The following is a 13,319-nucleotide window of genomic DNA, read 5'->3' as shown; positions in this document are numbered from 1 at the left end:
GAAATGACTCGCTGGCCTACATTGTTTGTTTAATTTAAATTTAATTCTTGCTTTCATAAAAACAGCAAGTGACGGTGTTAAGTTGTGGGTGAACATATAAGACAACACAGCGATTCTTCAAACAGCTCTTGTTTATTCACAGGCCAGAACTGAACTGAACTGAAGGGTTCAGTCAGCCTGCTTATATAGAGCTCCAGGACAACGTAACTGTAACAATTTTCTAAAACTATCCAATCACTGAATGTCACTTTCAATCCCTTATTTGCATAACTATCTACAGTATCCCCCTGCTGTCCCAGGGTGAGAACTTCAGTACATAACAGGCTGCATATTGAATTTGTGGGGCATAAGGAGCGGGAGGCAGAGATCTTTAAAAAAATGTGTTAGAGAGCTACATGGATCTGAACTTCCAGTAGCACGTTGAAACACTGTGCTGAAGGGAAGGCCCCTTGGGAATTTGGGATTCTGTGTGACAAAGTGAAAAGCTGTGATAGCTTAAGGGTTTCCATGACAGTTCCAGCAATTTCAGGGCAGTTGAAGACTATGCTTCTGTTCCTCAGCTTACTTTTGCTTCTGGCTCCCCATCCACCACTAGTATGTGGCCCTCAGGAGGTTGGCCAGAAAGGATTGTGGCCATTGATGAAGGTCCCCAACCCCCTAATTTGACCCTTGTTTGATGACCGTGTGGAGAAATGAGTCTATTTACTGGCCCTTATCATTTCTAAAGAGATTCTCAGCTCAGAGACTTGTATTCCCTCAACTGAGACGTTAGATATGAAAGACAAGGGTAATTAATTGTTTGTATTGGCTTTCCAGTGCTTGTCTCTTTTTCTGTATGAAGTCTTTTCATTACGGTATGTGTTAGATCCAATTTGGAGTGGGTGGGTGGATTCAGAACCTATTACCCCTTCAATGTTTACTACATTTCCAGAAACTTTTGGATAGTAATGAAGTAAGTTAGCTAATTAAAAGGAATTGCAATAATAAAGTTTAAAGCCAGAAATTAATGAGAGAAAAAAGACCTCAGAAATAAGTTAGCTCAGATAATACTGGGCAAAGTTTCCCATCTGTGCTAGTTTCCACTTCCTGATGAAGGCAATTTTAGTTGACTGCTACACGAAATTAAGAATGTGACTAGGCATCATGTTATACTGTTATGGGGTGGGGTAGTTAAATTTATACAGTTTTGTGCCTTTCAGTTAATTTATTTTTTAGAGAGCTATATGATCTCAGAGGTTCAAATCATTATTTGAAATAGGATCGGAAAGCAGAGTCTTTACATTAAATAGCGACTCTGCCTTCTAGCTCTTTTAGCAAATCTCAAGGAAATTAATGGCATGAATTAAGTGTTAGGCTTTCATTTTATCACTAGAAATTAATTCATTCTTACAAAAGAAGAAAACCAAAACTACAGAGGGAGTAAAATGTGTGTCTCTACTAAACCCACAACCATATCTGATGTATGTAATCGTAACATTTACAGCTATTGCGATTTAATTAGAAGCCAATAACATTTACGTTTCACACATAGAAATAATTTAACATGTTAAGAAAGTGGTTTTAATTTGGGTAAAAATGTGGGATTCAGCACACGCCGCATTTGAAAGAAGTTTGGCAATGCTGAGCAGTTTGTCAAGCTATTAATTGCATTCTGATGAAGAGAAACCTAGTGCAAAGCTACAAAGTCAAAGAAACATCTATGTTAAATTTGAAGCACAGAACATCCAGTGCACAGTCTTTAATATTTCACAAAAAACATCTTTACTGGGGCTATGAAGCAAGATAAATATCTTAGTCCTCCCTTTGTTGTTGTTGTTTAGTCGTGTCCAACTCTTCGTGACCCCATGGACCAGAGCACGCCAGGCACTTCTGTCTTCCACTGCCTCCCTCAGTTTGGTCAGACTCATGTTTGTAGCTTCAAGAACACTGTCCAACCATCTCGTCCTCTGTCGTCCCCTTCTCCTTGTGCCCTCAATCTTTCCCAACATCAGGGTCTTTTCCAGGGAGTCTTCTCTTCTCATGAGGTGGCCAAAGTATTGGAGTCTGAGCTATGCAATATTTAAATAAAATATTCCTATGCAATATTTTTCGTTACAGCATTGGACTTTCCTTTCGCTTCCAGGCATATCCGCAACTAAGCGTCCTTTCGGCTTTGGCCCAGCCGCTTCATCAGCTCTGAATCTACTTGTATTTGTCCTCCGCTCTTCCTCAGTAGCATGTTGGACGCCTTCCGACCTGAGGGGCTCATCTTCCAGCGTCATAACTTTTATATGCCTGTTGTCTTTGTCCATGGAGTTTTCTTGGCAGGGATACTGCAGTGGCTTGGCGGTGTCCTGCTCCAGGTGGATCACATTTGGTCAAAACTCTCCACTATGACCTGTCTATCTTGGGTGGCCCAGCACGGCATAGCTCATAGCTTCTCTGAGTTATTCAAGCCCCTTCGCCATGGCAAGGCAGTGATCCATGAAGGGGTAGTCCTCCCTACAATCACAATATTGATCGGGGGGCCCTACAGCTTTTATATTATTTAAAAATAGACATATTCAATGTGATCATCCATGTAACATAACATGTAGTTTGCAATATATATTCTGAAGGACATGGGTTTTGGGGGGCAGATATCAGAACTATCCCAAACTGTAAATACAAAACTTTTGCCACTAAAATCTCAAATATTCAAGAGTGGATTGTGACATAGGCATTCCATGCAAAGGTTCCAGATTCAAGAGCATCTAATAATTTGGGATGTTGTAGCTGATGACATTTGCTGGTCAAAAGAATTTTAGCTTAATTTTAATTTTTAAAAGTATACTTGATATATACAGAGGAACTTAGACTGTTCTGCAACCTTGCAGCTTTCTGTATTAGGCCAGCTAAGCAGATGACAGTGATCAGGTGACAAATCATTCATTTCCAGTCCATATAGTTTCAGATGTGTTCACTCGTATGCCTGTTATTTCCTGTTTCCTCATTATTCTGTTCATTTTTTTCTGTATTAATTAAAACAAACATATAAATGCACATTTTGCTCTCAAGATTTGCATTCCTGACATATATTGGCAGACTGATTAGAAACGTTTGGGAAGTATTGAAACTTTAAGTTTCAATATGTGCATTTATGAATGTGCACTTAAAGCATATTTAATACACTTTTAAAGCATGTGACTTACTCCAAAGAATCCTGTGACCTATAGTCTCCCCCTCAATATGGCTACTATTTCCAACATCCTTAACAAACTACAGTTCCCAGGTTCCTTTGGGGGAAGTCATATGCTTTAGGTGTGCAGGTAAAGGTAAAGGACCCCTGGATGGTTAAGTGACTATGGGATTGTTGTGCTCATCTCGCTTTTAGGCCAAGGGCTTTTGTCCACAGACAGGTTTCCGGGTCATGTGGCCAGCATGACTAAACCGCTTCTGGCACAATAGGACACTGTGACAGAAGCCAGAGCGCGCAGAAACACCGTTTACCTTCCCGCCACAGCGCTACCTATTTATCAACTTGCACTGGTGTGCTTTCAAACTGCTAGGTTGGCAGGAGCTGGGACAGAGCAACAGGAGCTCACCCCATCGCAGGGATTCAAACTGCAAGCCCAATTTGATGTGCACTGGATATGCTTTAAATGTGTAGTGTGGATCTATCTGAGGATTGGGTCAGTTTGTACTGGACCCAATAAAAAAAATATCCAGCCTTCTTCCACTGGCCTTGTTTCCATCATTATACTTCATGGTTAGGCCTTCAAAGCTCACAATTCTCTGGCTTTCAGGACATCCTTTTCGCCAAGGTAACTTCTCCCTAGTTGCTTCCCTGGTGACACATAAGGCTCAGACTCCAGATTTCTACTACAATATAACTACGTTAAGCATTTCAGATATAATGGTTTCTGCTTTAAGATTTTATACAGAAATATAATTTCTTTAGCAGTATAAATACATCTGCACAGAATCAAGCCATATCTGCTGGAAATCTCATTAGGAATTTAATGAGAATCTTGGTTGCATGTTATAGGCAACGGCGGCTTGGAGGGGGGCGGCAGTCTGAACAAAACATCTGTAGTAAAACTTACATTTCACCAATCCCTTGAGCCAAACACCACTTAACATACTTTTATTTAGCTTTGAGAGAAATTTAGAGATTTCCAGTACACAATTGCAATGACAGCTACTGATTTTTTTTGCATTTTTCAATGCAGATAGTTTACATAGGCATCACCTTCTATTTTCCCCACAGTCTTTGTAAATATATATATTTTTCTTTTTTAAAAAAACAACTCTCCGAAACCTTTTCTGTGCACTGACTATACAAATAGCAAAAAACAAAAACAAAAAAAAACCACCTCAGCAGAAGAATGCAAAAAGCACATGGATGAACTGCAAGCCCTGCCTTACAACTATTTAATACCTCAGCATTCAAGATGCAATTCCATCTCCCACACAGGAGCCAACTCTTAAGGGTCGTGGGGGCTTTGGCCCCACAATAAAACATCTGAGGAGGCCAGGCCCCCACAAAGTTGATGAGCATTCCCATTGAAATGGGGTGTGTGCACTGCATCATATGATCAATTATGCAGGGCTGGACTTACCTCAGCCCCCACAATATTTTCTTCAAGTTGGTACCCCTGATCTCCCACATTACATATATGCAACTGCACAGCGCAAGAGCTACTTGGGGCATATTTGCAAGGAGTTCAAGTCTGCTGAGACATTTACCCCGTGTGATGCCTGCAGAAGCTAACCTACTGTACAAAACCACTACAGTGGTACCTCGGGTTAAGTACTTAATTCGTTCTGTAGGTTCGTTCTTAACCTGAAACTGTTCTTAACCTGAAGCACCACTTTAGCTAATGGGGTCTCCTGCTGCTGCCGCACCGCCAGAGCACGATTTCTGTTCTTAACCTGAAGCACTATTTCTGGGTTAGCGGAGTCTATAACCTGAAGCGTATGTAACCTGAAGCGTATGTAATCCGAGGTACCACTGTATTTGCATTTTTTGCTCCACCCACTTTTGTCTCTGGCACCACCCACCACTGACACGTGGTCCTCATCAGATTGTCCTGAGGGGAATTTTTCCTCAAGTGGAAAAATGTTCTTTTCTCATAGGCACCAATGGGCACCAAGGCACCAATGGGTGATATAGCCCTTTTGCCTTCACATAATAAAATCCATTGACTACCTCCAGAAAGAAAAGCCTCAATTTTTCTAGATTACTCTCACAGAGACCAATTTAATATCAGATAAAATATTGACAATGAACTTTTTTTTAAAAAAAATCAAATCCCATTTCTGCCGCCCTCGCAATGCATAAAATTAAGATCTGTTTAGTATATAATAGCTCTGTTTCAGAAAACCAACACGGAGAACACAAGCGGCTACATCTGGGGAGACAGAAAGTCTAGTTTGAATTCTTTAAATAGCTCGGCAGGCACTATAGTTAAAGGAAAAGTTGCAGTGTACAGCAAGCCTGTCAGCGAGAGATACCCAACTCAGAAAAGGAGGCCACGTTCTACCAGGCAGACACTATTTATAAAACAGGGACACATTTCATTGTTCTGGAGAGTGTCAATTTGATTCATTAGAATCAATACTGTCCTCTTCCTCTGCAGCTATTACATTCAGAAATGAGAGGGCAGATTTGTCATACCAAGATTAATTTCCACTCACCAATCAAGAGAGTTTTAGTCCCAGCCGCAATAGCAACTTGAATCAACGCATTATTTCATGGATTTTGTCACAGTTGTTCTCAAGCTCAGATCAAAGAGTTCCTTCAGCAGTGGAAATGGTTGGAAGAAAAGTACACATGGGGCATTTCCTCAGAGGAAATACAATTTACAGTGGCTGGCATTTTTTTTGCCAAGTTAAGACATGTAAAGACAACTTAGGGCAGATTTGCCACTGAAATTACTATTACAGTCAAGAATTCCCATTATTTTTAAATCCTGATTGGGGATGGAAGAGAAATCTATAGAACTCCGACTCCATAGTAGTCTCAACTAGATCATGACCTTGCAATAGATCATGTGTTCCCTTTAGAATCCACAGTCCTCCAGATCTGATTATGAAGTGACCCAGTGACTTCCTCTATCCATTTTGTAAACACACACACACACACACACACACACAATATAATTTTCTACAAAACTCCAAAAGTCAACTTGTGACTCACAGCATGGAACAGGTAGCACGGTGGAGCTACTTACCACTATCTATTTAGAATAGAAAGAGCAAACTCTCTTGAGAGACACAAAACTTATGCCAGCAGAACACATCATCAGTATAACATAGTAACTGTGGAAGATTAAAAGCCTGCTAGAACAAATTGCCTGTTAGATTAACTGCTAATCTAAATGCAAGTGGAGATGAGGCCTGGTGGGTCTTCCCAGAAATTGCATTCAACCACCTTGGGGCCACCACAAATAAGGCCCTTTCACACACCCTGGCTACACCCTGATGATGAAAGAGCACACAGAGAAGGGACTTGTGTCCCCAGCATTTTAATGCTTGGAGAAGTTCATAAGGAAAAGTGGTTTTTAACTACGGAGACAGTGGTCTTCTACAGTCATGAACAAAACACATCTGCAGGAAAACAGATGGTGCCATTATTTAAAGCATAGTACTGGCTCATCTGTCTCCTCACCGCTCTTGGAAACAGGATGTTGAACCAGATAGATTCTCATTCTGATCTGGCAGAGATTTCCTTACATTCTTTAAACTGATTAAACAGATGAGGAACCAGAACCCACAAAAACAGAGATTATGAGCCAGATCTTCCATGGAAACCCACTACTTGGGATCAGGAAATGAAACTGAAGATAGAATATTTCCATATGTTTAACATACTACTGACTAACATTATCTATTATAGAAAAAAGTATTTTCAATTTAGAAAGGTTTCATGAAACTTTTAATAATAACGCCATTGACATCCCACGAGTGGTAAAATATGGCATGATCTTGCAAGATTCAAGCTCCATTAATTTCAATGAGAGTCAGACTGAAATCTACTTAAAAAATACTCGCTGTGAGATCTTTGCAATGCATAAACACATGGATAAGGTATTCTCTTTAATATTCAGACCCAACGTTCCAAGATGGAATCTAAATATAGGATCAGAGATCACATAAAAAATGGATTTGTATCCTCAACTATAATTTTTCAACATACTCACTTATCAATATAAATTAATATATTGGTGTTATTTGACACATGTAAGATTGACCTAAATTTATAATATAAGCCACATAAAACAGTTGTTAATTGAAGTAGTGCAGGCTTACATGATTGATGGGCATCTCTTTCACTTAAAAGATTTTGGATTGAAATTACAGAAATTATTTACAAAATTATTTACAAAATACCAAGAAACAAATTGAATTCTCTCTCTGTGTGTATGTGTCTCCCAGCTGCCAATTTTCAAACACAGTTATAAAGGACTTAAAGTGTGAGCCAGCTGTCTTTCCTCCATCTGTGGGTCTAATTCGGAATGGCTGATGTCATCACATAGGGCCAAAAGTGATGGGGAAGGGTCATAGTTCAGTGGTACAGCATCTGCATTGCAAGTGGAAGGCCCCAGATTCAATCCTTGGCATCTCCAGGTAGAGTTGGGAGAGCCTCCTGCCTGGAATTCTGGGGAGCTTCTGCTGGCCAGTGTAGACTAAGATAGATGGACCAATAGTCTGACTCATAGTTTCTTATGTGTCCCTGTGTGTAACAGGAGGCTGCAGTGTGGTCTGAGAGCAGGTAAAGAGCCAGGACTGAACTAGCAAGGAGGCTACATAAACCAGGAAATATACCGGCCTCAAAAGTAAATCAGAGGAGCTGAGAAAGATGGGTGAAGGATCTGAGAAGAATGAACAGAATGTGATGGAGAGCTGAGAGGCAGCAAGGAGACAGTGAAGAGGAGGTGAATGGAATGAGAGAGACAGAAGTACAAGAAGTGGATAGGAGTTGAAGAGAAAATGAGGAAGAGTTGACATCTGGAGATCACACCATTGGCTACCCATGTTATATTATTATTATTATTATTATTATTATTATTATTATTATTATTATTATTTATACCCCACCCATCTGGCTGGGTTTCCCCAGCCACTCTGGGTGGCTTCCAACAAAACACTAAAATACAATAACCTATTAAACATTAAAAGCTTCCCTAAACAGGGCTGCCTTCAGATGTCTTCTAAAAGTTTGGTAGTTATTTTTCTCTTTGACATCTGATGGGAGGGCATTCCACAGGGTGGGTGCCACTACCGAGAAAGCCCTCTGCCTGTAAGAACTAACTTTTTACATTGATTTCAAAGGGATCTAAATGTGACCAGTTTAGCTTGAATCCAAGCCAGGGATTTCAGGAGTTTAGATTCAAAAGGACTTTGTTCACTGTATCCTAGTAGCACAGGAAGTTTGTCATCGCCTTCATTTATTTCGTGTTTCTTCTGTAGAGAGGACTCCAGACTTTGGCAGTTAGCTGTGTCACTCATCACATGCCTGAGGAAAGGAAAAAGCACTTCATTCATGTTAGCAAACAGCATTACCTGTTCATATGAGTACTGGACCGTCCAATGTTTAGACCATGTGTTCCATTAAAAGAAATGTACAGAGCTAGTACTCTACTCCTTATCCTATGAAAGGCTGTATAGCACTTAACCCAGATTTCCTTACAATGGCTTTACAAGCCGCTAGGGAGGCAATGAACATCACTGAACTCCTTTCATATTAAACCACATGTTGAACTCAAATTAATATCCCACAGATGGAAAAAGAAAAGGCTTTTTCGGTTGGCTATGCATGCTTTTTTATTATTGAACAGTGAATCTGGGGATTTCTTCCCATAATTCTACCTATTTTTTGTGATTCATCTGACTCAGAAATGTTAGGCTTTCCTTTCATGGACACTAAATATTGCAGTAAAAAACCCCCGCTGTGCAGTCTCTCTTTTTACACTCACTCAAATGTAGGGAGGAAGAGTAACAAATGTAGGGAAGAAGAGGAACAGTAAGATTCTTCTCACCACTTAACCAAACAATAAAGACTACCAGCTTATCAAGTTTTTTCATGGACACACCAAGTCCAGAGACAGCATTGACATTCAGCTGAGGATGACATGTGCTGGGTCCTTATATAGTGATGATTGCATGTCCAGAGGCTCAGGGCTCCAGATAGCCCTGAGATCTGCCTGAGCATGTCATCCACTGGCTTCAGGCCTGTTTCTTTGCCACAAATGGTACTTTCCACTTCACCTGGGCTTGCATAGCATCGTTTTTCTCCAATTGTCCAATAGATTTTTGCCAAAAAACTGCTTCCAGCTCCTTCACGGTGTCTGGGGCTTCTGTACCATGAAACTGCATCTGATGCATATTTTACAGGGGAAGGAATACTTTCTAGCTCAGTTTCTACAATTTTAAAAACTGCTTTAGGCAGTGATCCTAAGGGAAGAAGAACTTGGAAGAACTTTTGATTCAACTCAACTGGAACTGCTTTCAACTCAAGGCGGTGCTTGAAGTGGGGTAGGATGGGATAGAAAGACATTCTCTTTCATTTCCTCCCTTTATACTGTCCTTTCCCCCCCAAGTTGGCATAACTGAGTTTCACTTCTTTGCCCAATACCACCATTTTGGAACTATCCTACTTTCCTTTTTATCCTACTTTGAGCACCGAGTAAAGGAGATTAGGATTTTGGGTGGTCATATTCAATTTTTCATTCAGTTCTACAAGGTAGAATTTCTCTGATGTATGTTAGATAAGGAACCACCACTCTTTACTGACAGTAAGGTTGTTCAAGTATCAAGCAACTTCTAGACCTGTACGTATTCCAGGGAACCTGTGATGAAATGGAGACAAAAAAGCTACTATGTTCCATTTCAGTAAGTGCACAGGTAGCAGTACTTTTAGAATGAGAAAATCGCAATTGTAAGCCAAGGCTCACTCTTTCTTTCTTTCTTTCTTTACTTTCTTTTTACAGCACTATAAACACTTGCAGGCTATTTTTCCAGGTCAAATGCCATGCATGAAATACCAAAATTAAATGCCAAAAAATTAATTAAAATCATAGCTTGGAGAGTAATTGTAGACTTAATCAAGCGTGAACGTCTCCTGAATGGGTGTGGGGAACTAGGATTTATTTACTGGTGCCTGAATTCCCCAAAATGGAAGAGCTATGTGTAATAACGCTGGACCAAAATTCAAACACATGCAAGCACACTTTTACAGGACACTACATTACCTTGTGAAGGAAGGGTGGGAGAAATTGGCCGCTTTTGGAGTGGATGAGTTCTCATAACTTTTGGGTGCGGCCGGCTTGTCTTTAAAGAAAAGGCATTCAATATCTTCCTTCTTTCTTCCTCTCCATTTTTACACTAGGGGAAAAAGTTCTTCCAATGATTCAGGTATGGCTAAGCTGCCTTCAGCAACCTCCTCGCTTAGTGTAGAATGTTACATTGGAATGATGTCAGGTCATAAGATACAGTGGGAATGTCATGAATTCCAATGAAAATGGAAACAGAAGCAGAAATTGCCAATGTTTGCTTACTCATCCCACAACCACAACACAAATAATTCCAGTTGATTTTCACTGTTGTTTTTTAGTCCGCTTCTGATATGCAATTGATGATTTGATGGTATATGCTTTGCATTGAAACCAATTCCCTTCCAAATGGTGCAAAAATAATTATGTCATTAATTACTGCACAGTGGTACCTCGGGTTACAGGCACTTCAGGTTACAGATGCTTCAGGTTACAGACTCCGCTAACCCAGAAATAGTACCTTGGGTTAAGAACTTTGCTTCAGGATGAGAACAGAAATCGCGCGGCAGCAGCGAGCAGCCCCATTAGCTAAAGTGGTATCTCAGGTTAAGAACAGTTTCAGGTTAAGAACGGACCTCCAGAACGAATTAAGTTCTTAACCCGAGGTACCACTGTATTTTGAATGTGTCACTTGTGTGAATGATGTACATAATGATCTAAACTACATTAAACAGACAGCACAAAAAGTAATATAATAATAATAATAATAATAATAATAATAATAATAATAATAATAATAATAATAATAATATATTTATATCCCGCCCTCCCCAGCCGAAGCCGGGCTCAGGGCAGCTAACAACAATCAAATAATCAAATAATCAAATAATCCAACATTCTAAAAATATTTCATTATAAAAATTAATTAAAATCAAATTAATGGCAACCGTTAAGCAAAATTCTGTGCAGGTTGCCAGAGGAGGGAGTCAGGCTGCGCCCTGACCAAAGGCCTGGTGGAACAACTCTTGTCTTGCAGGCCCTGCGGAAAGATGTCAAGTCCCGCAGGGCCCTAGTTTCTTGTGACAGAGCGTTCCACCAGATTGGAGCCGCAGCCGAGAAAGCCCTGGCTCTAGTTGAGGCCAGCCTAACCTCTCTGAGGCCTGGGACCTTCAGGATGTTTTTATTTGCAGACCGTAGGTTCCTCTGTGGGGCATACCAGGAGAGGCGGTCCCGTAGGTACGAGGGTCCTAGGCCGTATAGGGCTTTAAAGGTTAAAAGCAACACCTTAAACCTGATCCTGTACTCCTCCGGGAGCCAGTGCAGCTGGTATAGCACCGGATGAATGTGATCCCGCAGCGAAGACCCCGTAAGGAGTCTCGCTGCGGCATTCTGCACCCGCTGGAGTTTCTGGGTCAGTCTCAGGGGCAGCCCCACGTAGAGCGAGTTACAATAATCCAGTCTGGAGGTGACCGTTGCGTGGATCACAGTGGCTAGGTCCGGGCGAGAGAGGTAAGGAGCCAACTGCTTAGCTTGGCGGAGATGAAAAAATGCTGCCTTTGTTATAGCTGTAATCTGCGCCTCCATAGAGAGGGAGGTATCGAAGATTACACCCAAACTCTTAACGGACGGTGCTGGCACTAATTGCACCCCCGCAAGAGATGGGAGTTGCCCCCTCAATCCCATATCATCCCGTCCCAGCCAGAGGACCTCTGTCTTCGAAGGATTTAACTTCAACCGGCTCCCACATAACCATCCAGCCACAGCTGGATGGTTATATTCCAAATATAATATTTGGAAAGGAAAGGAAATGGCACTGACTGTGATTAAGAGAGGTTTGAATGAAATTTACTGCTTTCTTACATCCTTAACATGAAGCCAATGGGACTTTCCATTGAAATGCAAACAGCAGTTTTGGTGAGGTGATTTTTCTCAGGACTGTGGCGGGGGGGGGGGTCCTCCCCATCTGTGGGCTTACCACAGTCTGTTCAACTTCCAGTAGTTTCCCTCATCGGCTGGGACCTTTTGTGACTTTGCTGCACTGCTGTGAAGACTAACTCAACTCAACTACAGTGGTGCCTCGCAAGACGAAATTAATTTGTTCCGCGAGTTTTTTCGTCTAGCGAATTTTTCGTCTTGCGAAGCACGGTGTCGGAAAAGTTTTGGAAAAGCTTCAAAAATCACCAAAAACCTCAAGAAAGGCTACCACACCGCGTTCTATGAGTTGCTCCTCGAAGTCAAGTTGCAACTGTATTAACGGTGTTAAGAAAAAGGAAACAAACTTGCAAAAAACGCAAGACGTTTTCATCTTGCGAAGCAAGCCCATAGGGAAATTCGTCTTGCGAAGCAGCTCAAAAACCGCAAAACCCTTTCGTCTAGCGAGTTTTTCGTCTTGCAAGGCATTCGTCTTGTGGGGCACCACTGTAGATTCACTCAACAAGGCCAATACAGATGTTACAAGCCACTACGGCGCATCAGAGTGGTTAGTAGTGTGGCCTCCACATGTGGTGAGCAACGTTCAGGTCATTCTGTATTGGCCCTAGTGACAGAACCATTTCCACAGAGGAGAAAAGTGAGGATGCTTTCCTATTCAGTGCAAAGTGATGAAGGTGGTATTATAAACCATGTCCTCAGAATTATACATGTTGGGGCAGGGGAACAACCAGTGAGGTATAAATAGTAGTTAACCAGCACTTCTGGTGACAAGGTGAAACCCTCCATGTAGGAGGAAAAGAAGTTTTATGTCAGTTGAAATTAAAAATTTGTGGGATGAGGAAAATGAGCTGGAAGGACTGAAGAAAGACCACCTACCCTTTTGCTGGAGGCAGCTGCCAACACAGCATATTTTTTTATATCTGAATATTTTCCAGCCTGGCAGAAAGGTATGTCTGAGGCACTTGCTTGTGTGTGTGTATATGTATATGTGTGTGCGCGTGTGCATATATATATATATATATATATATATATATATATATATATATATTCACTGAGCCAAAAGATGTTGGCAAAGCTACATTAACTTCAGCCAACATAATTCACTGTCTTGCTTTTGGCCGCCAAGTTCTTAGTATTTATTCTGCAGAAGCT

The sequence above is a fragment of the Podarcis bocagei genome (genome assembly GCF_964188305.1).
Source record: "Podarcis bocagei genome assembly, chromosome: 9".
In the NCBI taxonomy this organism is placed as follows: Eukaryota; Metazoa; Chordata; class Lepidosauria; order Squamata; family Lacertidae; genus Podarcis; species Podarcis bocagei.
The sequence above is the reverse complement of the archived record's forward strand: the minus strand, read 5'-3'. Positions refer to the sequence as shown.